The sequence below is a fragment of the Enhydra lutris genome, unplaced genomic scaffold (assembly GCF_002288905.1).
Source record: "Enhydra lutris kenyoni isolate GAN:26980312 unplaced genomic scaffold, ASM228890v2 scaffoldscaffold83, whole genome shotgun sequence".
Taxonomy (NCBI): Eukaryota; Metazoa; Chordata; class Mammalia; order Carnivora; family Mustelidae; genus Enhydra; species Enhydra lutris.
Window position 1 is genome coordinate 5,047,033 of NW_019154167.1, and position 25,253 is coordinate 5,072,285.

Genomic DNA, 25,253 nt, shown 5'->3' on the forward strand with positions numbered 1-25,253 from the left:
CTCTTTTTCCCCTCCCGAAGATTCGGGGAGCAGTGCAAGAATGAATGGGAGCAGGGGATGTATTGGATGTGGAGTGTGGATTGTGAAGATGCCCATGGTTTGGGGATCGAGTGAACAGTAACCTGGAAGCCAAAATAATCAGATGAATAAACTTGGGAGTGTCTGGGGGTGCCAAATAGCTACTAGCAAATGGAGAAATCAATTGTCTACATAACCCACCTCCACCAACATGAAAACTCAGCCAGCCTTGGCACAGTGGTGCCTGCAAAGAGGCTGCATGTTTGATATGATCTCTAAGCACAGCAAAAATACTAAGCAGAGAGAGTCAATTATCATATGGTTTCACTTACTTGTGGAGCATAAGGAATAACACAGAAAACATTGGGAGATGGAGGGGAGAAGTGAGTTAGAGGAAATCAGAGGGGGAGACAAACCATGAGAGACTGTGGATTCTGATAAACAAACTGAGGGTTTTGGAGGGGGGTAGGGGGTTGGGTGAGCCTGGTGGTGGGTATTATGGAGGGCATGTATTGCATGGAGCACTAGGTGTGGTGCATAAACAATGAATGTTGGAACACTGAAAAAAAACACAAAATAAAATAAAATAAAATAAAAATACTAATACTATTCTTGGCTGTCAAATACTCACCTAATTCCCGAGAACCAATGTTATTTGCTCCCTGTTACTTATGGGGAACAGAGACACCTTTCCCAATGCCACTCAGTAAGTAAAAGACAGAGCCAGCTCTAGAGAATGCTTCTCTCTAGACTCTCATTTCTTGGAAGTTGCCCAGAATATTACTTTGTTCCAAAAGAATGTTCAAACAACAAGAACAGCCAGGGGGAGGATGGACAGGCTTTAGGCTGTTGTGGCCCAAGTCTCCAACCCTCTGTACTTCTCAGACTAAGCCAGATGTCCATGGTAGAAATCTAGGCAGGGCAAATTGCACGCAGTTTGTAGATCAGTGGGATTCAAAATAAGCCAGTGGGGATTAGATGATACTAAGGACTTTGTTGGATTTGTTATGTGTGATAATAGCATGGTGATTATGTTTTTTAAAATGGTCTTTAGAGGCACCGGGGTGGCTCAGTCAGTTAAGCATCTGCCATCAGCTCAGGTCACGGGTCCTGGGATCAAGCCCCATGTCAGGCTCTCTGCTCAGCTGGAAGTCTGCTTCTCTCTCTCACTCTCCCCCTGTGCTTTCCCCCCTTCAAATGAATATATAAAATCTTTTTTTAAAAAAGGTCTTTATCAAAGATGCATGAGAAATATTTATAAGTGAAATGTCATGATGCCTCTGATTTTTCCTCCTACAGAAAATTATAACGAAAAGGTTAGATGAAATAACATTGGCCAAATGTTGAAAATTATTGAAGCTGCTTGGTGGGTACATGGAGGCCCATTATACTATTTTCTCTACTTTGTGTATGGTTAAACTTGAGATGAGGAAAAGAAGAGTCATTAAAGTTAAGATTCAAGCTAATCCAAAAGAAAAACAGAACATTTTCAAGGGAAATCTCTGATCTTTCTGGGAAGAGGCACATAGCCTGGTAAGAGTGGTGGTTTCTGGGGAAGGGATGGGGGCATGGAGTGGGAGGGAGACTTTTCACTCTATCTATGCCTTTTAGTATGGTGGGAATTTGTAATTACATGCATTAATTACTTCTTCTATTGAGAAGTCTCATTTGAAAAGTCTTTCAGGCAGATTGAGGGACAGCAGTGTGCAGGTCCCTTGAATCTGCTCCACAGAAGCAGGACAATGTTGAAAGTGAAGCCCTCACTGTGGCAGGTTGGCCAGTCGCCACTCCCCCCACAGCACCAACACTGCCTATACCCTTCTTTGCTTGTGTCTCTGAACACAAAGTGTGTCCCTTCCCAAACAAGGGCTGCGCCCAGTGATAGGAAAGGACTCTGAGGAACCCCTCCCAAGGCACAGCTGGATGGGCAAGAGGGGTCCCTCTTGCCCTGCTACCCATGGGAGGAGAAAACATAAGCCCTTGAAAGCAAGAAAGGTCTTCAGCCTACTCCCTCTGCCTTCCAGGGAAACAAGGGCCCTCTCTTTGCCCCTCTGTTGGCCCCACAAACAATGAGGGCTACGACCAACAAACTTGCGAGCAATTGCTCAGACCTCTTTCTTTCAGCGCTGCTGCCCAGGAATGCCTTTTCAGAGATATGATTCTACCCTCTCCAAAAGTAGTAATTATTATTTTATATACATATATAATAACAATATTATTATATAATATTTGTAAGTGGGCTGTCCCTTTCGGAGAAGTCAGGCCAAGCCCGTCAGCTCTGGTTGCTTATCCAGGTAAAAGTCACTCTAGGCTATGGATGACATCCCCTATGGGACAGATTGCTTTCCCTTGGGACTGGAGTGCCTTCCTTGGGAAACTGTGCCAGCAGCCAGGATGGAGAAGAAAAGGATTCTCAGTTCTCCCTGCTGTGGGTGGGGCACTCCAGGTAAGCACATGATACTAAGATCATGGTGCGAGAGATTAGAACAAATGACCCACACAGGGAGACAGCCCTGCCCTAGCCTCTTAGGGCTCTGTGGCCTGATTTCCCCCTCCTTTTCCCCCACCCTGGCCAAGTCCAGGAGGAGGCCTGGGCAGCTACTCTCCTGCGAGTATGAGCTCCTCTTGACACCTAGGAAGATGGGACAGGCACCCCTACCCTCCAACTATTCCTCCTCTCCAACTATTCTGTCCCTGGGAACTCCATTCCTGTGGGACTTTCTCTGTGATAGCCAGGAGGGTATGAGAGACACTGAGCCCTGGAGCTAAGACTGTGGGCAGATTCTGGAGCTGTTGCCTTCCTCAGCCCCTAAAGCAAGGAGAGGTTAATGCACTCCTCCATCCTGGCCTGCCCCTTCCTAGGCAGTAGATACCTTGGCCCCAGAGGAAAATGGGTTCTTTTTTTAAGCACAATTAGTACCAAATCATAAAGTCTAAGAAGTGAATCCCCCAGAGGACCCTCCAAAGAAGGTTTTATATGCTCCTTGGGTTATCCTTGAAAAGTCCTTCAAAATTTCTAAAGCACTGCAATTATTTCCGCAGGCTGAATCCAGCAGTTCTTGGAAGGGTTTCAAAGGGGAGAGTGGCAGCAGCTCCCCTTAGCCTCTGCTCCCTCTCCACAGCAGGGGCCTTCAGAAAGAGAAACAAATACCTGGCTATACCTGGGTTGCCCAGCCAAAGAAGATCTATTCAAGTCTCAGCCTACTGAGAACTCCTCCAAGGACCTGGCCTTAGACAGAGCTGCTGAGCCTAAACTACAAGCTTAAAGAGCCAGTAGGAATCTCCTTTCTGGGCATGAGCTGCCCAGCTGTCCTCAGATTTCCTCAAAAAGGGGGACATGAGAGTGCCTTGTGGATGCTGGGGTGGGGCTGGCTATCCCAATTAAAGTTGGTTTGGGTATCATAGCTAGTCCTGGGTTTCCTGGGAGTAGCCATCTTCTCTCTGTTGATAACTAAGCAAGAAGGAAGTTATTAGACATGGAGCATGAAGGATTTTAGCTAGATATTAGATAAGCCTTCCAGATGACCAGTGCTTTCTACGAGTAATGGAATATGGTGATTAAGAAAAATAGAGTCCAGGGTTGTCTGGATGGCTCAGTTGGTTAGGCAACCAACTCTTGATTTCAGCTCAGGTCTTGATCTCAGGGTCATGATATTGAGCCCTGCATCAGCCTCCATGCTGGGTGTGGAGCCTGCTTGGGATTTTCTCTCCGTCTCCCTCTGCCTCTCCACATTTTGCCTCAATGTTCACACACTCATGTGCGTGCTCTCTCTCTCTCAAAAAAGTTTTTATTAAGAACAGACTCTGAAGTCCGATATCCCTGGGCTTGAATACCAGCTCTACCAAAGAGCAGCTCTGTGACTTTGGACAAATTCAAACTCTGTAGGTCTCTATTATTTTAATTCCTAGAAAATTATAATAATAGTAGTAACCTCACAAGGTTATTGAGACGACAACATAAAATATTTAGCACAGTGTCTATACTGAGGTATAATAACAATAATAATAACCAGGTGAGGTGACAGAGTATCTCTGGAAGTGTTTAATAAACATTTAACAAGCAGAGGCTGAAATTTAATGATCTCTAGAACTAACACCTTTCAGACCTAGGATTCTTAGCCTTCCCCAGAATCTGTCCATCTTTCAAATGGACTTGAGGAAATGTGCTTAGAAGTGGTATTGAGATTTTCTGAGACTTGCCTGGCAGTTTAGCCACATGTGTTATCTTCCAACATCACCAGCTCCTCTAGGTATGTCCCTCATTAAGGTAAAAAAAAAAAACATCTAGGTTTGCCAAAAACGAAAAGATTTCCTGAGATGTAGGATTTCGCTGCTCAAACTGGGAGAGTCTCAGGAAAGCCAGGACAAGTTGGTTAGCCTACCCCAGCACTCAAGCTGGTCATAAGCACTGAGCTTTAAGCAGTTTCCTTAAGGGCTGCCCAAAATAGCAGGTGTTAGGTTCCTTGCTGAAGCCACTGAACAGGAAATTCCAAAACCCCCTATTTCTCCACTCTCTGAAATACCGTGCCCAGGCAAATATGCTTGCCAGATAAAATACACAATGTCCAATTAAATCTGACTTTCGGATAAACAACAAATAATTGTTTGGGATGAGTATGTCACTAATACTGTATGGGATATACTTACACTATAAAAGTATTTACTGTTTATCTGAAAGGTAAATTTAACTGGGCATCCTGTATTTTTATTTGCTAATTCTGGCAACCCTACCAACAAAGACAGTTTCTGTGGCCAGCCAAGCTGGCTTCTGGGGTTGGGGGTGGGAGGGTTGCTAGAGAAACTGCAAACAAGAAATCGTGGTTCCTTATAGACACACATTGTTCTCTGCATTTTGGATCCCCAAATTCCTTCATTTTGTGAGCCTTAGGGGCCAGAGGGGTCTTGGGAGGGGAGGGGAGGACAGCCACACCTAGCTTTAGGTAAGATTGAGGCCAGGCAAGATGAGATAAGCCTGGGGGCAGGTTGCATAATGCAATGGTTAAGAGTTTGGGTTTTGTAGCAAGCCAAACGGGGTTCATGTCCCACCCCAGTCTAGGTCATAGCACACAGTAAGTGGCAGTTGTTAATACTTAGGGCCTGACCTTCTCCCTGTTTGTCTTCTCTCTTCTGTTCTTATTCTGTATCCAGTACTTTACCAGGCTTTGAGGGGGATACAAAAAAAATGGGAGGATTTCTGGACACACACCTAGACTGAGGGAACCTACAACCACATCTGGAAAGCATATTAGAGACATTAACCAAATGGAGATTCAATTAGCATGGAACACCTACCTGTGCTTGGCCAGCCCTAAAAGTGCACATGTAAGCCTGGCATCAGCAGAGGGGCAACTGTCCTTTCGCAGGCAGATAAAAGGTTTTTGAGAATTCTGAGGAAGCTCAGAATCCCATGGCCGATGTGGTTCTGATTTTAGGCTCCTAATGAGCTTCTGATTCACACTCAGTTTATCTCCACGGACACTCTCTTCTATTTTTCGTCACACCAGATGGGGAATGCTGCTTTCCTTCCTGGATTTCCGTGAAAACTTCTCACATGAAGCATTTATGCAAGTAAAAGAATTTATCAAAGTTTGAGTAGATGAAGGGGCATATGTTATAGCAATACAAACAATTAAAATTGATTGCTAAACATTCCTGCATTTAAAAATCCTAGGTTACATTACTACTTGGGACTTCTCTGCAAACCATTCACTTGCCATCCACTCTTCTTCTTTCTCCCTTCTGCCATTCCCTTTTTCCTTCTTTGTCCAGTCCCAAATTCATGTTTGTTTCTTATGAAGGGCAATTTAGCTACATATGTGTTATCTTCCAGTCCTTTCCATCAGAGCTTCTCCTTCTTCCCCGCAATTGGCATATCAGAGTATTTTCCTTAAAAAAAGAGTGTCCTCTTCTTAACAGAAACCCTGATGTCAACTAATGAAAGAATTATTTTATCACCCCTCTCCTCTTGCACAAACATAATCTGTTAATTGTACAACACATAAAGTAAGGTTGTTATACCCATTTTACGCACAAGTAAACTGAGGCCTCTGAAGCCCAGAGCTAGCACTGGAAGAGTTAGGATTGAAACCCAGTTTTTCTCACTCTGAGTCTAGTCTTCTTCCCACTACCCAGTACACTACATTAGAGAACAAATATGTCCAAAATAAGGCTTGGAGAAATTTGCTCTCAGGTGAAGGGTTCCCTAACCGGGGAATTAGTGCATACTGCAGGCTACAAGCCTCTCTCTGAGGCCAACTCCAAAGCCAGTGGAGCAGTATTCCGCAGCAAAATCACAGATACTCAGATTCAGGAGGCCACTGGATTCCTGAGCCATTTCCTTTAGGTACCAATTGAGAATCCACCTAGCTATCACTTTTGTTTTGTTTTTTAAACAAATTTTGCATCTAGGTCTGACAACAGCCAAAAACAAAACAAAACAAAACAAAACAAAAACAAAAAAAACCACAGACACTGTTCTAGGTACAATTTGCAGATAAGCAAACTGAATATCAGAGAACTTAAGTGATTTGCCTAAGGGCGCACCATTAGTAAATGGCAGACGCTAAAAGGTAGACTCTCTGACTTTGGGCACTGTCAATGTCCTTCAGCCAAAGACCACCAGGACATGCCAGGGGTTGATCAAATTGGGATTATTGTTCATTGCAACAAAGAGAGGCACCTCAACATCCCCACTATCTCCCTTGTGTTTGCCTTCATGGCACAAAGCAGTAAGCTCAACTTGTTTCACCCCAGGTGTGCTCCTTGCGGTCTTGGGCTGGAGGGCATTGACAGAAATAAAGGGTCACTGAGATTTACTTGAAACACTCACTGCCTTGGACCCAGTTTTTCCACTTAGTAACAGTGACCACACCTTAAGACTTCTTGGGTCTACCCATTTGAGGTGCCAACCTGCCCATATCTGGGAGGTAGATTCACGCTGAATTGAGCTCTGCTATTTCATACAAGTTCTTCAGCTTTGGGTTTACTTTGCTTTTTTAGAAATGAGATCCCTTGGTGGTGTTTTTGATTATCTGATCAGATTTGTATTGTTCCTTGATGAAATTGTCTTCTAGCCTTCTTTTTTTTTTTAAGATTTTATTTAGTTATTTGACAGACAGATCACAAGTAGGCAGAGAGGCAGGCAGGAAGAGAGAGGAGGAAGCAGGCTCTCCGCGGAGCAGAGAGCCCGATGCAGGGCTCGATCCCAGGACCCTGGGATCATGACCTGAGCCGAAGGCAAAGGCTTTAACCCACTGAGCCACCCAGGTGCCCCATCTTCTAGCCTTCTTACACATGCTCTTATAGTCTGTCTGTTTGTGCAGTGTCTTTAATGTTGCCTGTAATAGGAAAAGTCTACAGGATGACATAGATTTAATGAACATTTCCTTGCACTGGCCCCTGGCACTGAGACACTCAGAAGGTCCCTCAGACTAGTGTTGTTTAGACAAACTTTAGCTCAGTTTATCATTTAAAAATCTGATAACGACTTCTCAATCTTGTCTTTGTATCCCGGAGACCTGCTTTCTTTAGCTTCATCTATCCAGAATCACAGGGTTTTGTCTGGCCTTGGATTGGTGGCGATTTACCTTTGACCAAACTCTGAAGGCAAAGTTCACCACCAACCTTTTAAAAAATTGTTGAGTTCTCTCAGGATGTTCTCAGCCTAAAAATGTACCTCTTCCAGGCTAAACACCTGCTTCCCTCATGTTTGCTCCCTATGATGCTAAGTTATATGCTTATCCCTCCAACTGGCACAGTTTCATGAGGGATATTTTAAAATTGCAGTGTACCCTTTGAGGAGCTTTGGACATGAACGAGAGATACTTTAGAACAAAAAGCAAAAGAAACCCTCATGAAGAGATTATCTTTTTTGTCTAAAAGAGAGATCAGTTTTTTTTAAGTTAGGAGATAGCATCTCCTTGGTCTCTATATTTGGGAGATTAATAAATGCTGCTTTTTTAACTATACAGCTTGGCAAACTTGTCAAGGGTCCATTTTATATCAAAACCAACTATATGCCACTCTTTTTTGTGTGTGCATACCTCAAAATCTATATTTCTACAAGTTTATTTTCTTTCTTTACCCTGTAGAGGAAACATAATGAGCCCTTTTTAGTGATAATTACATATTTGACTGTAGCTGGCTCTCTTTCCTTTTCATTTTGTTCTATTCTACTTTCTTTTTCCTCTCTTGTGAAACTTTAAATATTAACTCTTCAAAAAATAATTTAGGTGTCTTGCATACACCCTAGGAATATCTAGTTCAAATAAAGTCAAATTTGTCTAAAAGAAAATTTTAAAGATTACTAAACCACGTTACTTTTTTGTGTGCACTGAGAAGTATATTTATGTAAGAGTCTTGTTACTATAGCTATAAAAAAATAAGAAGAGGCTTTAGTTTCAGAATAAAGGAAGAATTTAGGGGGCACTTGGGCTGTGGCAGCCGTAGCAGCTGGTGGCAGCGGTGTGGAGGAGGGGAGGAGGAGGGGGAGGAGGAGGAGGAGGGGGAGGAGAAGAGGTAAGAGAAAGAATTTTGCTTTGATTCAATATCTTTACTATACTATTTTGGTTTATTTAAGACTAGATTTAAATTGCTTGTAATTCAAACTTCCTAAATTTCCTACACTGGTTTGGTGGTTGTTGTTTTTTAAAGAGTTTATTTATTTATTTGACAGACAGAGATCACAAGTAGGCAGAGAGGCAGGCAGAGAGAGGGAGGGAGAAGCAGGCTCCCTGCTGAGCAGAGAGCCACCTGGGGCTCAATCCCAGGACCCTGAGATCATGACCCGAGCAGAAGGCAGAGGCTTAACCCACTGAGCCACTCAGGCACCCCTCCTACATTGGTTTTATGAATTAAATAACTTACCACTGATGTGGGAGCAGAAGGCAAGCTGAGGTCAAAGCACAAGTTGATCCTGCACACCACCCCCTGTCCCCCTCCCGCCCCCCCTCCCCCCGCACCCTCCAAAGTGGGATAAGTGTGACATTGCTCCAGGAAACTCCCAACTGTCTTAAAGTTAATGCTTTGCTAGATGGAAAAACAACCTTAGCTTCACAACAGCAAGGCCTCCAGTATGCTGAGGGTAATTTTTAGCCTGTGAAAGTCCTTTTGGACACCTCCCATTTCCCTTACCTTCCCCAACACCCAAGTATATAATCAGCCATTCCTCACTACCACAGTGCAGCAGCACTTTCTGGCCCATCTGTCTCTGTGCTTTAATAAAATCACCTTTTTTTTTTTTTTTTTTTTTTTTTTTTTGCACCAGAGACCTCTCAAGAACTCTTTCTTGGCTATCAGCTCCAGACCTCACCAACATTCCAAAACTACATCACCACTGTTTCCAAAATGTGTTTAAATTGAAATTAGGTGTAGAAAATTGTATTCAACTAAATAGAATAGTAATAATGGATATCTTTTCAAAAGTTTAATATGACATCCTTAAGATGCTATAAATCATAAGAATTCACTGTGCTAGCTTAATTATAATTTCCAGATTCTTAGATAATGTTAAGATCTTAGGGGCACCTGGGTGCCTAAGTCAGTTAAGTGTCTGCCTTTGGCTCAGGTCATGATCTCAGGGTCCTGGGATGGGGCCCTGTGTCTGGCTCTCTGCTCAGCGGGGAGTCTGCTTGTCCCTCTGTGCTATCCCTCTCTCTCCCTCTCAAATAACTTTTAAAAAATCATTAAAAAACTTTAAGATCCGAGACCTGGGAAGTTAATTACAAATAATCTTTGGATGTCTGGATACATCCAAGAAGAAAAAACAATCCAGATATAAGCATATTTATTCTTGTTTTTTTAATGGCAATCAACTAACAGAATATGCAAACACTTTTGGATGATATTTTATATATATTTTGCTTCTTGAAACTGTTAAAATGATAAGAAATAATTATTCATAGAGAAAAAGTAGCTAAATAATTCTTTACTTTCTGTTCTTTTAGTTTTCTCTTATGTATAAAGAAAGAAAAGTTGGTTCTTTTTTTTTTTAAAGATTTTATTTATTTGACAGACAGAGATCACAAGTAGGCAGAGAGGCAGGCAGAGAGAGAGGAAGGGAAGCAGGCTCCCTGCTGAGCAGAGAGCCCGACGACGAGGGGCTCGATCCCAGGACCCTGAGATCATGACCTGAGCCGAAGGCAGAGGCTTTAACCCACTGAGCCACCCAGGCGCCCCAAGTTGGTTCTTTTGATTAGAGATAAGAATTAATATAAATAGTTGTAGTTGGTACAATAATTACAGAAAATAGAAAAGGTATATAAAATAATGGATATTATATTCATTTTGATCACTAAAAAGTCACCACAGTTATTAAATATATATTTCATTTAATACACTGGTATGTTATTTTTTTAAGATTTTATTTATGACAGAGATATCACAAGTGGGCAGAGAGGCAGGCACAGAGAAAGAGAGGGGGGAAGCAGGCTCCCCACTGAGCGGAGAGCCCAATGCGGGGCTCGATCCCAGGACCCTGAGATCATGACCTGAGCTGAAGGCAGAGGCTTAACCCACTGAGACACCCAGGTGCCCCAAGTTAGTTATATTTAAAATATAATTAAAAGCTTGAGATTATTACCTATTTTCATATTTATATATCTGTATAAGCATAAATACATATATAAAGATACGTTAATAAATCCTTTACCACAAATTAATATATGAAAAATGTCCCAAAGGAGTAAAATTAGAACATAGGTCTTTTTTATGTAGAACAACTAAGTTTATGATCAGATTGGTAGAGGTTCTTTTTTGTCACCAAATTATTGTTAACTCTCAGAGCTTTGTGACATATTCTGAAATTGTGTTTTAAACTATTCCTTGCTTTAAAAAAAAAAAGCTAATTTCCTAATAGATGTTGTTTATTGCTAGGTAATTTTACAGTGATAACGATACCTATTTCTTCCTTTAGATATGTATGATTTACCTTGTCCAACTAACAGCTATTCTTTTTTTAAAAAGATGTATTTCTGTATTTGAGAGAGAGGTGTGTGCATGCACTCTAGTGGAGGGAGGGGCAAGAGAAAATTTTCAAATAGACTCCCCACCCAACTTGGTGCTCCACCCCACAACCCAGGAGATCATGACCCCAGCCAAAATCAGGAGTCAGATGGCCGGTCCACCCACCAAGCCACCCAGGTGCCCCTAACAAATATTCTTAATTTTGCCTTTCCCAAATGCAGAATAACAAAACTATTAAGATGACTTATATGCCTAAGCAATCTTTGCGTTTTCTAAAATGGCCATTAAATAACACAAAGATATGCCTATTCACCTCATAAAAGAAAGGGCAATAAGAATTAGATTTAATTCTAATAAGAATTAGGTTTCTCTAAATTTCTCCAACTTTTAGGTCAAACTGTCATAAGAACTTTATTTACCAAACAGTATTAAAGTAATCTGACATATGAAAAATGGAGTTTATCTTCCAGATATAAGTAAAACATGCAAATACAGATATCTGTGTTTAATAATTTTCAAGTTAAAAGAAATACTCGTATTTAAGCACAAAGACTGATATAATACCTTTATAATACCTGGAAATAGATTTTTCCAGGATTTTAGATCTACAACGTCTCTTTTCCTTTTTGTTATAAAGTTTCTAGATAGGCACTGGGGTACTAACTTAATTACATGGGAACTGTCAAAGGTATATTGCTTATTTCAGTCCTTCATTGGGTCCAGTAGCTGAGGCAAAGCACCTTGTCCAAGAGCTATAACAATAATAGCAAAACATAAAAACTTCAATTAGCTTAGTTCTAGATCTCCACTAAACCCAGTGGTTCCCTATGCTATGCAAACTCTTTTATGGATAAAAACATTTGCCAATTTTCAGCTGGTGGCCTGAGCTCCTAGGAAATATTGCTTTCCCCTTCACACTGTAGGTTGCTATGACACTCAAAACCCAATTACGCTTCTTCATTTACTTAAAGAAAGAACAACTTTCTGCTTACTTCTCTTAGAGAATTCTCCACGTCCTACACAGACCTTCAGAGACCCTTCGGCCTGCTTTGCAAGAACTGTTCAACTTGACTCAAAAAACTCTGTTGACTTAGAAGGACATAAAAACAGGCTCACTGCTGTTTTCATAAATGATACTTTTGCTCCCAATATAGTCTATGCCCCACTAGGGTACAACTTCATATGTGGATATCAGACATCACACTAACTTATACAGTGTATTCAGGATAATTCTGAGAGACCTTTAGATGTTTAAATTTACCACTTTTTTATAGGATAGTGTTTCTCTAGAAATAATTTTTAAATCACCCCCAAATTATCCAGTTACCTCCAAAATGAGGCACACACAAGCTAGCTTCTAGGATGGCCATTAAATAACACAAAGATATGCCGATTCACCTTATAAAAGAAAGGGCAATAAGAACAATTAGGTTTCTCTAAATTTCTCTAGAAGATACTCTAGAGAATTCCCTATAAGGGATAACTGCCTCTTCATGGATACTATTCAAGCTGTAGTTCCCACATTAGGAATAATACAACTAGAAAAGATGGTCCAGAATTTATTTCTGACTCTAGAAAAAGTCATAAATAACATAACCTCTACTCCGAAAGCCCAACAAACTATTCTACATTCAGTAGTCAGGGCTATTATGGACATCAAATCACCTTTTATTTCCTCTTAACTAGTCAAGAGGAATTTTACACCATAGTACATACTTTTTACTATGCCTCTATACCGTAAGATAATAAAATAACCAGGGAGCAGGAGGAAAGCCATTTGTTTCCTTGACTAAGTATCATTTTGTTTCTGATAATTGTCAGTATTTACAGTTGGCTGATATACCCTATTCAGAGATTCAAATGCTACTGCACAACCATTGTCACATTACAGGATTCAACAACTCACCCTGCAGCCTAAGGAGCAGAAGAGATTAACCCTAGTGTTACCACAGACTACATTCTCTAAGCAACCTCCTGGTCAGCAAAATCTTGGTAATGGTGGAAATTGGGATATCACTGATTAATTTTCTTACAGCCCGACTTCATTTGCCCTTGGCTATAAAGGAGTCACCAAGAAGGAAACAGGTAGCTCCTGACAATAAGGACCTGGTCTGGTAGTATCAGATGGGCCTTAATATTCTCTTGACAATGTCATAGAACATCGACATCAAACAAGCCATGCTGTGGCCATGATGGATCAAGACCAAAACAGACCACTGCAGGGGCTGAAATAGGTCAGGTGGGAAAGGACTGGAATGGAAAAACCGCTGCGTCATCAAATTTGAACACGGACAGAATATGAACATTATCTAAGCCACAGACATGGCCAAACTTCTCCCAATTCTGGCTAATATGAATGACTCATACTTCTTAAATTACATCTTCATCTAACTCTAATCTCCCTTCTTTTTAGATAAGATTCTTTGAGATAAACAATTATAGAATTACTTCTGCTTCCCGACAATATACAATTCAGAGTAAACCCTACTTCTTCAAACCCTCTCCCAAATCACTTACGTCCAAATCCTGAAACACCCCATGAATTCCCCACAGAGTGCATTCTCTCTTGCTATAAAGAGTAATACATACATTATCCCACTCTTATACCACAAAGAAGAAATTATTATCATCACCATTTTGCAGATAATGAAACTGAGACTCTGATAATTTTTTAATAGTTTAATTTTTTGTCAGAGAGAGAGACAGAGCAGTCACAAGCAGGAGGAGCAGCAGGCAGAGGAGTGGGCTCCCCACTGAGCAGGAAGCCCCATGCAGGACTCGATGCCAGGAACCTGGGATCATGTCCTGAGCCAAAGGCAGACATTTAACCGACTGAGTCACCCAGGTATCCAGAGACTCTGAGAATTTAAATAACTTTTCCAAGATGAGCCAGTTAGTAAGCAGAGAAACCCCCACAAGAACCCAGGGCTTGTTCTTTGCATTATGTCATGCTGCTTTTAAGAGTGTTTCAAGGGAGATTCTGCTAGGTTCCTAGCAATTGTTCTTAAGAAGAAATCCATTTGTCAATAAGTTGCATTTTACTCTTAGTTGACATATTGATATATCTTCCCCTCCATGATTGCTCCCAGCCACTTCAAACGCTCTCATTACGCTTGCACACAGTAGTTGCTCATCACACCTTGTGTGTATATGTGTGTTGTGGGTGGGTGGGTGGTGGTGTATGTTGATGTGTTCTGTGATATGTCCCAGGGCCTGCGCCTGATTACTTGAATCACCCAAACATATCGACACAGAACAAAGCCAGGCAAACCTCTTTCTTCAGTCCCCTTCCAGGCTGAGAAGCTGCGGAACTGAGCAGCTCACAGGCCAGCAGAGCCAGCCCGGTGGGGTTGTTAGCTCAGCGCAGGGGTTGCAAGGGAGCATGAAGGGAGGAGCCAGAGCTTCTACTATGGAGCCTCTGACTAGTGCTGCCAACAGAGAATTGGCTTTCAGTCACACACCAAGGATGAAGTGAATTCTCACTGCTGTCAGCCTCCTGCCCACCTTGTGCTGGAGGAGCGGTGGAGGAGGGGTTCAGAAAGGGCATAAGATAAGTCCTCCACACCGGGGAGCTTACTTTAGCCTCCCCCAAATGACACTACCTCCTGCCTCCTCTTCTCTTCCTCCCATATGGTGCCATGTGTTGAGATGCTAACGGAAGCACTCTTGGGAGGAGGGGGCAGATGTGCTGGTGGATGTGGGTATGAATCACAACTGTGAGAGCCCTCAGATGAAGAAGTGTGAGCATTTATTGACCTAGGCATGTCTGCCCTAGGATAACTACCAATCAAGAATGTCTAAGAGGTGGTGAGGAGAAAGAAAAGGAGGGAGACAAAGAACAGAGTTCCAGCCGTTTTTATGTAAGTTGCCATTTAGGGACCGCAATCTCTAATTGTGTGTTAGGAGAACAGGGGAGTTTACCTGGAGGCTGACTAAAGGTATTTTATTATTTTATTTTAAAACATTATTTATTTTAAAGTATTTTATCTGACTAACAGTATTTTATTTGGATTATACTCATTTGGGGTGTCTTAGTGAGCAGGTGGCTGTCTGCAGCAGGAAGAATAGGGCTAAAGCTGCTGTCAGCCATCCCTGGTTTCAGGTGTGATGAGAGGGGCTCCTTCTCTGGGCCACAGGCAACAGAGGAAGCCAAAGAGATGGGACCAAGGAGGCGGGTCTGGCATCTTGAGAAAGGGGCAGTAGAAGCAAACTATTTAAAATACAGTGTGTCCTTCCTGAGAATCGGCTAGGACAATAGCTGCTTATGAACTAACCAAGCCCATGTTCAAGGCCTTCCCATAAGGGCACTGTGGCTAGTAGGGGCAGAGTGTGTGCTGCATATAGCCCATCTAAGGCTCTAGGGACTAGCTATCCTCTCCCCACAAAGCTCTAGGCCTAGTATGTTGCCTTATTCATGGCTGGTCTTCATTAAATATCAGAGAACTTTTTCCCGTCTTCCCTCATAGATTTAAGCGGGGACTAGGAACAATGGAATAATCCATGGCATTCTTGAGATTTGAATCTCCAAGCTTTGATCTGGAAGGGTAGAATGGAGGGCTGACTTGGTCCATCTGGACTTCCATCCTCTTGTTTATCCTACGGTCACCAAAGCCACTCGGTGAATTTCTGCTCCTCCTCTTAGAAAGCCCCAGCCCAAACAAAGACACCATGCCTCTTTCCCTATCCCCAGCAGCCCAGCTGATACAGGCAGGCATTTTTAAAAAAGAACCTCCTCTCATCTCCCCTCCAAAGAGGAGATGATGAATAGGAAAAAATGTATCAATAACATCAAATGAAAACATCTCCAAAGCCCTGACACATTTTATTGGTGTCTCCTGGTGGAAGGAGAGTGCAGTTTCCCAAAACATGTTCTCAAGGATGCCAGTTAATTCCACTGGATATTGAAAGGTGTAATGTTTAAAAAAAAGGGGGGGGGGGGAGGAGAGCTCTGCAACGCTCTGTGGGTATGAGTCACAGCTTGGGGAAAGGCCGGGTTAACCAAAGTTGAAAATAGTGTTTCTACTTCAAGATTCCTCAGAATCTCCAATACAGTAATGTGCATACATGGTTTCCAAAAGATGAAGAGAATGAAGTTTGCAGCTAGAAGCCATTTATTAAGCATTTGCTATGCACTAGGCTCTGAGAGAAGTGCTTTTCATGTATTAATCCTTATGTAATCCTCATCACATAATAGATACTACTGTTCTCTTAATGCTGTAAATGAGGAAACTGAGGCAGAGAAAGTTCCAAGGTCACAAGCTAGTAATCAGCACAGCTGGTACTTCAGGGGATTGCACTAGAGTATCGGATCAGTCTGATAGAGACTCAGATCTCACTGAACTGATTTCCTCTTCTTACAGGACCCACCACCAAGTTACATTTCCCAGGATTCCTTGGAATGAGGCGGTCATCCTTACTTTGGAATATGAGCAGAAATGATGTGTGTCCCCTCCAGGAGGTGGCAATTAAGAATGTGTGTGCTTCCTCTACCTTCCCTCTTTTCCCTCACTTGTTGGCAGAATTCAGAAGATCCAGTAAAGTGCTTCAGGAACATAAAGGTGGCCAAGCCATACTATGAAAAGAGCTTGGGTCCCTGAATGACTATGTAGATCAGTGCCCACCAGCCCAGCCCTTCATCACTCTCTCCAAGCAACACTGGACTGTAACATGGATAAAAAATATTTGGTGAGTGCATTAAACCACTGATTTTGGGGGGCTATTCATTACAATATTTATCCAATCCTATCCTAATATAGTAAAGAAATTCTTTTTTTTCTAGAGCATTTCCTGGGACAAAGATTCTGAGGATTTTACATTGAGGAATGCCTGTGTAATATAATGAACACCAGCTTCAAAGTCAGTCAGAAGTAGAGTCAATTCTCAGTTCTGTACATGTCGTGCAACTTCAGTCAAGTCACTTAATTTTTCTGAGCTCCTGTTGCCTAACTTAAAAGTGAAGATAATAATGCCAAACTCAGAGAACAGTTGTGAAGATTAAGTGAAATCATGTACAGGAAATGTGTGACACAAAATAGGTGTTTATTAAAAGGCAACTATTATCATTATAGGAAAGTCGTGGCACTCTGCCTGACACATAATCATAGAGACCTAAAAAATAACAGTTCTCTTTCTTTAATTCCTTCCACATCCCCATATCCTAAGGGCTGGCTTGACTTGACAAGCACCTTGTCTAGATTTCTACCCTACCAGCTCCCTCCTAACCAGTGTCTTCTTAGCAGGACCCTCTTACCTAACTCTCAGGAGCAGGACCATGCTGCAGCTTCATCCTACCCCAAACACCAAAGCCCCAAGTGAAATGACTCTCTACTGAGGACCTGCCTCTTTAAAGGACTCTGTGAGATGAATAATGTTTTTCTTTCAGACTCAAGTCCTCAGCTCCAACATCCTCTTGAGTCCTCTAAGTTGACTTCAGTAGCTGGGGGCAAAGGGCAGGGCTGTGCTGCCACCCTCACTCCCAGTGTTCAATCTAAACCTTCCTTCAGTGTGTATGGAGCAAATGTAAATTCAAGTGTCTGCCACCATGGTGCCAACAAATCCTGTGAAGGGTCATGCCAAGGCCCCGGGAAGATTAGAAGTAATAGCACTTGTGGGGGGTGCGGGTGGTGAGGCAGGCGGGGTGTTCCTGCTGCTTTCCTGCTGCAAAAGAGAATTCTAACACCAAGGTGAACCTTGATCTGTGGTGATATGTGACCACTCTAGACATTGATCCAGAAAATTGAATTCACAAGCACTCACCTCTCCCTAGAGCAGGCAAAACAAATGTTTCTTGCATCCTGTCCAGCTTTGGCACCTTCTTAATTCCCACCTCCCCCCACCAAAAGGAAAAAAAACTGAAAAGCTCAGCTATTTATAATTCTCTGCTTCTTCAAAGTTAGCCTGGATCTCTCAACTGTTTTTCCTCTTTGCTCTGTGCTGGAATTTTCATTGATTTGAGACTCTCTTATTCCCTTAGGCTGATCAAGTTCCTGAGGTAACCTCTTTGGAGGGTTGCACTGGTAGGTGCCAGTGAAGAGCATGTTCTTGCTAGGGGTATGGATGGCCTTCTCTTTGCTCCTATAGGCCATGACCTCCTTGTCAGCTCCCTCTGGCATTTCCTGCTCTTCTTAACTAAGGAGGCTTGGGGCCTGTACTACCAGTCCCGATCTAGACCATCCTGTCCTCCGTGTGAGGTAGATCACTGGTCCTTACACCTCAAGGGATGACAATGTTGGAACTCACACAGACAGCACTTCTAGAGGTGTTTAAGGCTTGATAGCTGATTACACTGGGCTGAGGCTGAGCCAAGGATCCCCGGAAAGAAACCTTTAGAAGGTGCCATGGCACCTCATCAGTGCAAGTATCTAGTAAGAATCCCTGGTGGCCTGGGAGTTGGGAACAAATCCTCCTGAGTCTATTCCTACAAGACAAACTGAAACAACATCAATAGCAATTGTATTGGGGTGGGGGTGGGTAAGGGATAACACATTCTCAAAGGTCAGACAAGCCCCAACATTTGGAAGGGCAAGACTGGTCAAGCAAGGGGCCATGATCCACCTCATCCTGCCTTGACAATGCGTGGAGGAAGGAGAAGGGAAAGCAGCTACAGCTAATAGTTACTGAGTGTTTAGTATGTGCTCAGCACTATTCTGCTTTATAGACAATAATGCATTGAATCTATAAAATACCCCTATAAGGGGCACCTGGGTGGCTCAGTGGGTTAAAGCCTCTGCCTTCGGCTCAGGTCATGATCCCAGGGTCCTGGGATCGAGCCCCACATTGGGCTCTCTGCTCTGCAGGGAGCCTGCTTCCTCCTCTCTCTCTCTCTCTCTCTCTCTCTCTCCCCGCCTGCCTCTCTGCCTACTTGTGATCTCTGTCTGTCAAATAAATAAATAAAATCTTAAAAAAAAAAAAACAAACCCTATAAGGAAGGTATTATTATTATCCTCTTTGTACAGGCAAGGCAACAGAGACACTGTTATACAGCTGGTATGATAAAAACCAAGGTTTGAACCTAAACGATCTGCCTCCAAATCCCATGTTCCTAAACACTATGCACACTGCCTGGCTAGTGCACTTATGTGTATGTAGATGAGTCAGCTCCCCTGCCCTCTACCTCCTGATTTAGTCCTTCTCCACTCAGGATCTGGTTCCCCATGCCTGGGGCCACAGAAAAAAAAAATCTTAGTGTATTGCTTTAGTAAGGTCCTGGGCTGGTGTGGCCTTAGGGCACAGAGCAGGGAGCCCCTCTTAGGACTCTGAGAAAGGCCAAAGAAAAGAAAGGAAGCTTAGCTAAATTGGATATCTGGAGAAGGAGGTAGCTAGTAAAATAACTGGAAAATGGGAAAGAATCCCCTCCACAGGCAATACAACTACTCCCCCAGCTCCCCTTACACACACACACACACACACTCTCTCTCTCTGTCTGTCTCTCTCTCACATGCACATACTTCTGTGCTCAATCATTCCAGCAGAAGGGCAGAACAGGGCTGCCAAAGAGATAGCTTGTTAGTTAAAGAGCTTGGCAAACATGCCCTCCAGCTCTGCCTTTGAAAGAGGCCAGAGGACTGGGGAACATGCCGTGCTCCTGGGGCTCAGAGAGCACTCCTAGCAAGAGCAAACATGAGGGCTGTCTTACAGGACTGGCTTATTAAAGGATCTGTGAGCAAAACTTTGTGGACACTTTCCTGGACTCCCAATAAAATCCTAAGGCTCCATTCTGGAACCTCCCTAAGGCAGATTCGACAGAGGAAGCTTTATTCCCTACACACCGCTTATCCTGCAGTACCCCTCCATCTTCTCAACCCACGGGCTACCTGAGAACAGGACTCAGGCCCCATGAATTCCCAAAGCTTTGACTCCTCTGCATAAAAATATAGTCCTGGTCACTGACCCCCTCAGTTCCCTGAGAATAAGTTTACTAAAAATAAAATGAAGCCTTCCCACAATGCTTCTCTCCCAGTGGCTCATCACCTGTATTGTTAGAATGTGTCCACCTCACATCATCAAACAGCTCTGCAATTGCCACCTACTTTTCTATTATTACTCTTCAGTTTTATAGGCATGTGGTCTCATATGTATTTGCATGACTCAGTTTACTCATCTGTAAAATGAAGATGATACTGTCCTGCATATCTCCTAGAAGTTCTGAATGGTCTTGTAAATACACAAATGCTACATGTACTAGGAGACACATTCGTCTGGCCCACCAGCCTATAAACTTCTAATCTACCTGATTATTCCCTTCCTAGTGCTCAGCAGAGTATTTTGCACATAACAAATACCCAATAAAATGGTGCTGCATGATATGGCTAGAAACATCACAATTTAGGACTGCAAATGGCAGCCAAGATTCTGATATTGTGAACCACTTCACAGCTTAAGCCTGGGACCAGGATCTTCCCATATCTCCAAAGGCAGCATCAGGTGATGCAAAGTGAAGCCAACGTCACTCATTTTTCTTCAGGGGGGTCCAGTGGGAGTAGGTCTGTGCTGGGCTATAAGGAGACGGGTCAAAGCACAGTCTTTTCTCTCATTAATGACAAGGAAGTAGCAGGGAGGGTGATGCCTGGGACCAGCACTGTGGTGGAAGAGAGTGAAAGGGGGACAGGAGGAGACATGGAGCCTGGATTCTCTCTCTGTGTGTTCATTCCAAACCATCCCAGAGCCAGTCAGTGTGAACACGGTGAAGAAAGAAGGCTGAGTGGGACAATTTCACTCTAGCAGCAGGCAGTTGGCCTAAAACTTGAGAGAGGGGAAATGATCAGAGCCATAGACCTGAATGGGACCTAGGAGTTTACCTCCTTCCTTTTTCTGTTGAGGCCCAAATCTGATGTAATTCACCCAAGGTCACAGTATCAGAGAAAGTCACAGCTATGACTGGAACCCCAGCAGCCGAACTCACAGACCAGTGTTCATTCCATTCCCCATTCTCTCACCAGTGGGATGTGGTTTTTTATTCTTTCATATTCCCTAGCCCATTTGATCTTCACGGCAACCCCAAGAGTTAGGTAGGACAAAGGCTATCACTCCCATGTTCTACCACAGAAAATGAAGGCCTAGGAAGGTTTTTGCATTAACAGCCACAAATATTGGTGACATGGCCAGGAGCATAACCTAGGGCTCCTGACAGGGGAGCTGGGTGGGTAAAGACAACACACCTGGAGTCAGACACACCTGGCTTTGAGTCTCATCACCACAGACAACTGTCCATGAGCCCTTGGGGAAGTTATCTATCCTCTTTGGACCACAGTTTTCTTGATTATAAACTGAGGAATGATAATAGTACTGACATCAGAGGCACATGGTAAGTGTTCCATAACTCTTAGTAATCCTTCCTTTCTCTCTGCACCCTCCCCCCAACCAACCTCAGTTCCTATCTCTTCAGGAGTCCAAGTGGGAGGAGAGGGGGAGGGCATTGATAACAAAAGCTGAAAAAGGGAGCCTTGAAACATGTCACCAGCAGTGTTTCCCTATCACCTGGCCCCAGCCTCTCCTCCTTCCCTCATCCTGCCAAGGACACTGGACAAAAGAATACTCAGAGTGGACTGGCACTCCCCATGCCATTTGTGTTCCTGGGCAGAAAGCCTGCAAAATCTTTAAATACAAATTAAAAAAAAAAAAAAGTAAATCAGCAAATCCCAATTGCCTGACCTTGAAAGTAAAGAGACAGATAGATAGACAACAGATGTAGAGGAATGAGCCAGGAGGACTTGAAGCCTCTATAGCTTAGGAATGGGGGAGGAGGTGGAGGTGGAGATACAATGAAGGCAAGGAGACAAGTGGGCATAAATACAAATGCTCACCACATGGCTGAGTCTCTTTTTCCCCAGAGAGACAGCCAAGCAGCTCTGTGGACGGTAGGACCAGGCCTCCATCTCCCTTAGCAGCACCAAAGCTAAGGTCAATGTCAAGATAACACTGGCCCAGTAAGAATCCCAGCAAACAGGAGCTTGGTTCAGAGGAAAAGAAGAGTAAATGACAAACAATTGCTCTTTTCAGAAGCCCTTCCTTTTCATGCCACCATGTATACTTGACTGTTCTTTCCCACCTATGCTATAGGGGCCAATGTGGGGGGACTGCCCCACAATGTGCCACTTTGGCATACTGGTTATTTTAAATAAAATCTCCTTAAGAGACAGCCTGTGCAGAAAGCATACTCAGACCCTTCCCTCTCCACCTGAAATCAGGAAATAAATCTCCCATGTAAAAGACCCCTTCCCTGTCCCAGGAGGTAAAGAGACATCTTTATCACCAGAGTTAGGAAATTCAGGGCTGAGAAGGCTGTAGAAACAACTCTTGTGACTTTTTAATAATTTACTACTCCAGCCCAAATTCTGTTTAGAATTCCTTACTAATTAACACTCCCAAACATTGGTTCTGTTTGTCCTATCAATTCCTCACAGATTTATTGTCTCTGTCTAAAAAGTACAAAACTGCCTGCTTTGGTCATTTCTTTAGGTCTCAATTTCATCATGGGGCTTCCATGTGCATATAATAAAACTTCGTGGTTTTTTTCCCCCTGTTAATCAGCCTCATGTCGATTTAATTCTTAGTCCAGCTGGGAAATCTTGAAGGATAGAGGAAGGATTTTTGCTTTCCTACAATACAATTCTCCTGGTCCTTAGAACACTGGCCTTGTTTTGTCTTGGGACCTCTGTGAGGGAATCTTATCCCTCAGCTACAAAATAGGTCAAAGTCAGACTGGAGACTTGAGGCATTCCTTTCTGGTTGCTCCATTGTCACGACTCATGTTTCACAGATTGCTCTTTCTAAACTATGCCCTTGGGAGCAAGGCTTTTCCTACTCCTTGCTTTACTTCTCTACTTTGGCAGCATGTCCCTGAAGGCTACTATCTCTAGAACTGGCCCTGTTCAGGCTGTGCTGCCTGGGCTAACCTGATTAGCTTCCAGGAGAGATCATAGGCTGAGGCAACGAAAAGCAAGATTTCTGAGCACCTTCCTGCTAGGTACTCTTCAGCTCAGTATGTGGGCTAAGTCTCTTCAACAGTATCACTGCCATTGGGTTCATTTCCTGTGTCCCTATAAGGGGGCCAGTTTTCTTGAACAAGCTGCCAGGTGTCTTGGCTATGGAGCCCATTTCTCAGAGCAGCCAGGAGTTCTCGGTGTTGGCTCAGCCAGGAGAAAAGGGAAAGCTTCTCCCTACCATTGAGTGAACAGGATCCAGGACAGCCATCCTGGCAACCTTACTGACCTGGGTCTTTGGGTCAAGTTCTCAGTACAAAGATGGTAGGACTAGGGACATAAGGAATAAATCGCAGTGAAAAACATTCAGGATGTGGAAACCTCTTGCTGGTCTCTAACCACATGCCCTTATTTCACTTTTGGTGTCCTCCAATGGGGGCGCCTCTTCCAGGTGGACCAATTGGCATCCATGGACAGATCCAAATGTCCAGCGTTTGGCTCTTAGTACTCCCTACTCATCACCACTTCCCTCTCAAAGAAAAAAAGGAGAGATGAATCAGGAAAAAGGAAACTCACATTTGCTGAGCAAGTGTTAGTTGCCAGACATGACTTGGGCACTTTCTTATACCTTCTATTATTTCTTTCTTTCTATTTTATTTTCCTGTATTGTGGGCAGGGAGTTGTGCCTCACCTACAAAGAATGGCATTGATTAGAATTCTATTAGAGTGCCACTATCATTAGTTCACGCATGACCCACTTTGTTATATTTTATTCTTTTTTTAAAAGATTTTATTTATGTATTTGACAGAGAGAGAGAGCACAAGTAGAGGGAGCAGCAAGCAGAGGGAGAGGGAGAGAGAGAAGCAGGCTCCTTGCTGAGCAGGGAGCCCAATGCAGCACTTGATCCCAGGACCCTGGGATCATGACCTGAGCTGAAGGCAGATGCTTAACCAACTGAGCCACCAAGGCACCCCAATTTTATTCTTATCTTTATTCATCTTACTTTATTTCTTTCCCTTTTTATTGCCCTTCCCAATCCTATCTTCTTTCTGGATGGACACCCACTCTTGTGTATTGCTTTACATAAATGATATTATTTTGCACATCTCTTTCTGCTTCTTTATTTCACGTAGTGTCATAGAGAGCTGATTAGGTTTTCATCTATGGATCTAGTGTGTTCCCTTTGATTACTGCATAGTATCCTATGATTTGCATATTTTACTTTTTATGCATCCATTCCATTCCACTATTGATGGGCATTTAGGTTGTTTCCAACTCCTTTCTATTGCAACATTGCAATGAACGTTTTCATTCAAGCCACTTTGTGTACCGGTGAGAGCAGCTGCTGGGGGATATATAGCCAGAAGTGGAATTGCTCTCTCATGGGGCATGTAAAAACTGAAATTTTCTAAGCACTTCCAAATTCCTCTCCCAAATGGCTATATCCATTTACGTAATTCCTAACAATGCATGAGGATCCCTGTTTCCCTACATTGTTACCAATGCTTGTTATTGTCTTACTCTTTTTAAATGTTTTGCCAGTCTGATGGTTTAAAAGAGTATCTCCCTGCTCTTTTAATTTGCCTTTCCCTAATTATAATGAGGTTAACCATTTCTTCAGATATGGTGATACACTTATTTGAGCTTCCTCTTCTATAAGTTGCCTATTTGTACATTTATTGTTTTCTCTATCAGATTTCCTATCTCTTTCTTGCCTGAAATATTCTGGATATAAACCTTTTTTTGTTCATATACATTACAAATATTTTCTCCAAATCTGACACCTCTGAATGGCCTGTTGTGTCCTCCATAGTAAAGAAATCTTTAATTGTAATGGAGGTTAATCAAATCCATCCACTTTTGCCTTAGGATGTGTGTGCTCTCCATACCTTAAGAAAACCTTTCTACCCCAATGCTACAAAGATATTCTTCTATATTTTTTACTTAGTTGCATAGTTTAGCCTGTCATGTTTAGTCTTCAATCCCTCTAAAGTTTATTTTGTATATGACATGAGATGAGTATTTAATCTTATTTTTCTACATAATAAGCAAATTTCCCCACTATTGCTATACTATGCTGGTTTTACATAACATGGACCTTTCATGTGACCTTCGGTTCTTGAGCGGTAAGTCAAGACCCATTTACCAAGCTCCTATTTTGTTCCAAGGTCCTGAAGGAGTATTGTGGAGTTTTTGACGTAGAATCAGTATGTAGCAAACAGGAAAAGCTGGGAGAACAAAACATGGAAATAGAGACTTGAGAGTATACACACAACAACACCTAGGTGAGGATAAATAAACACCTTGGAAGCTGAGAATACAAGTTTGGAGGATTAAAAAGGGAGCTGGGT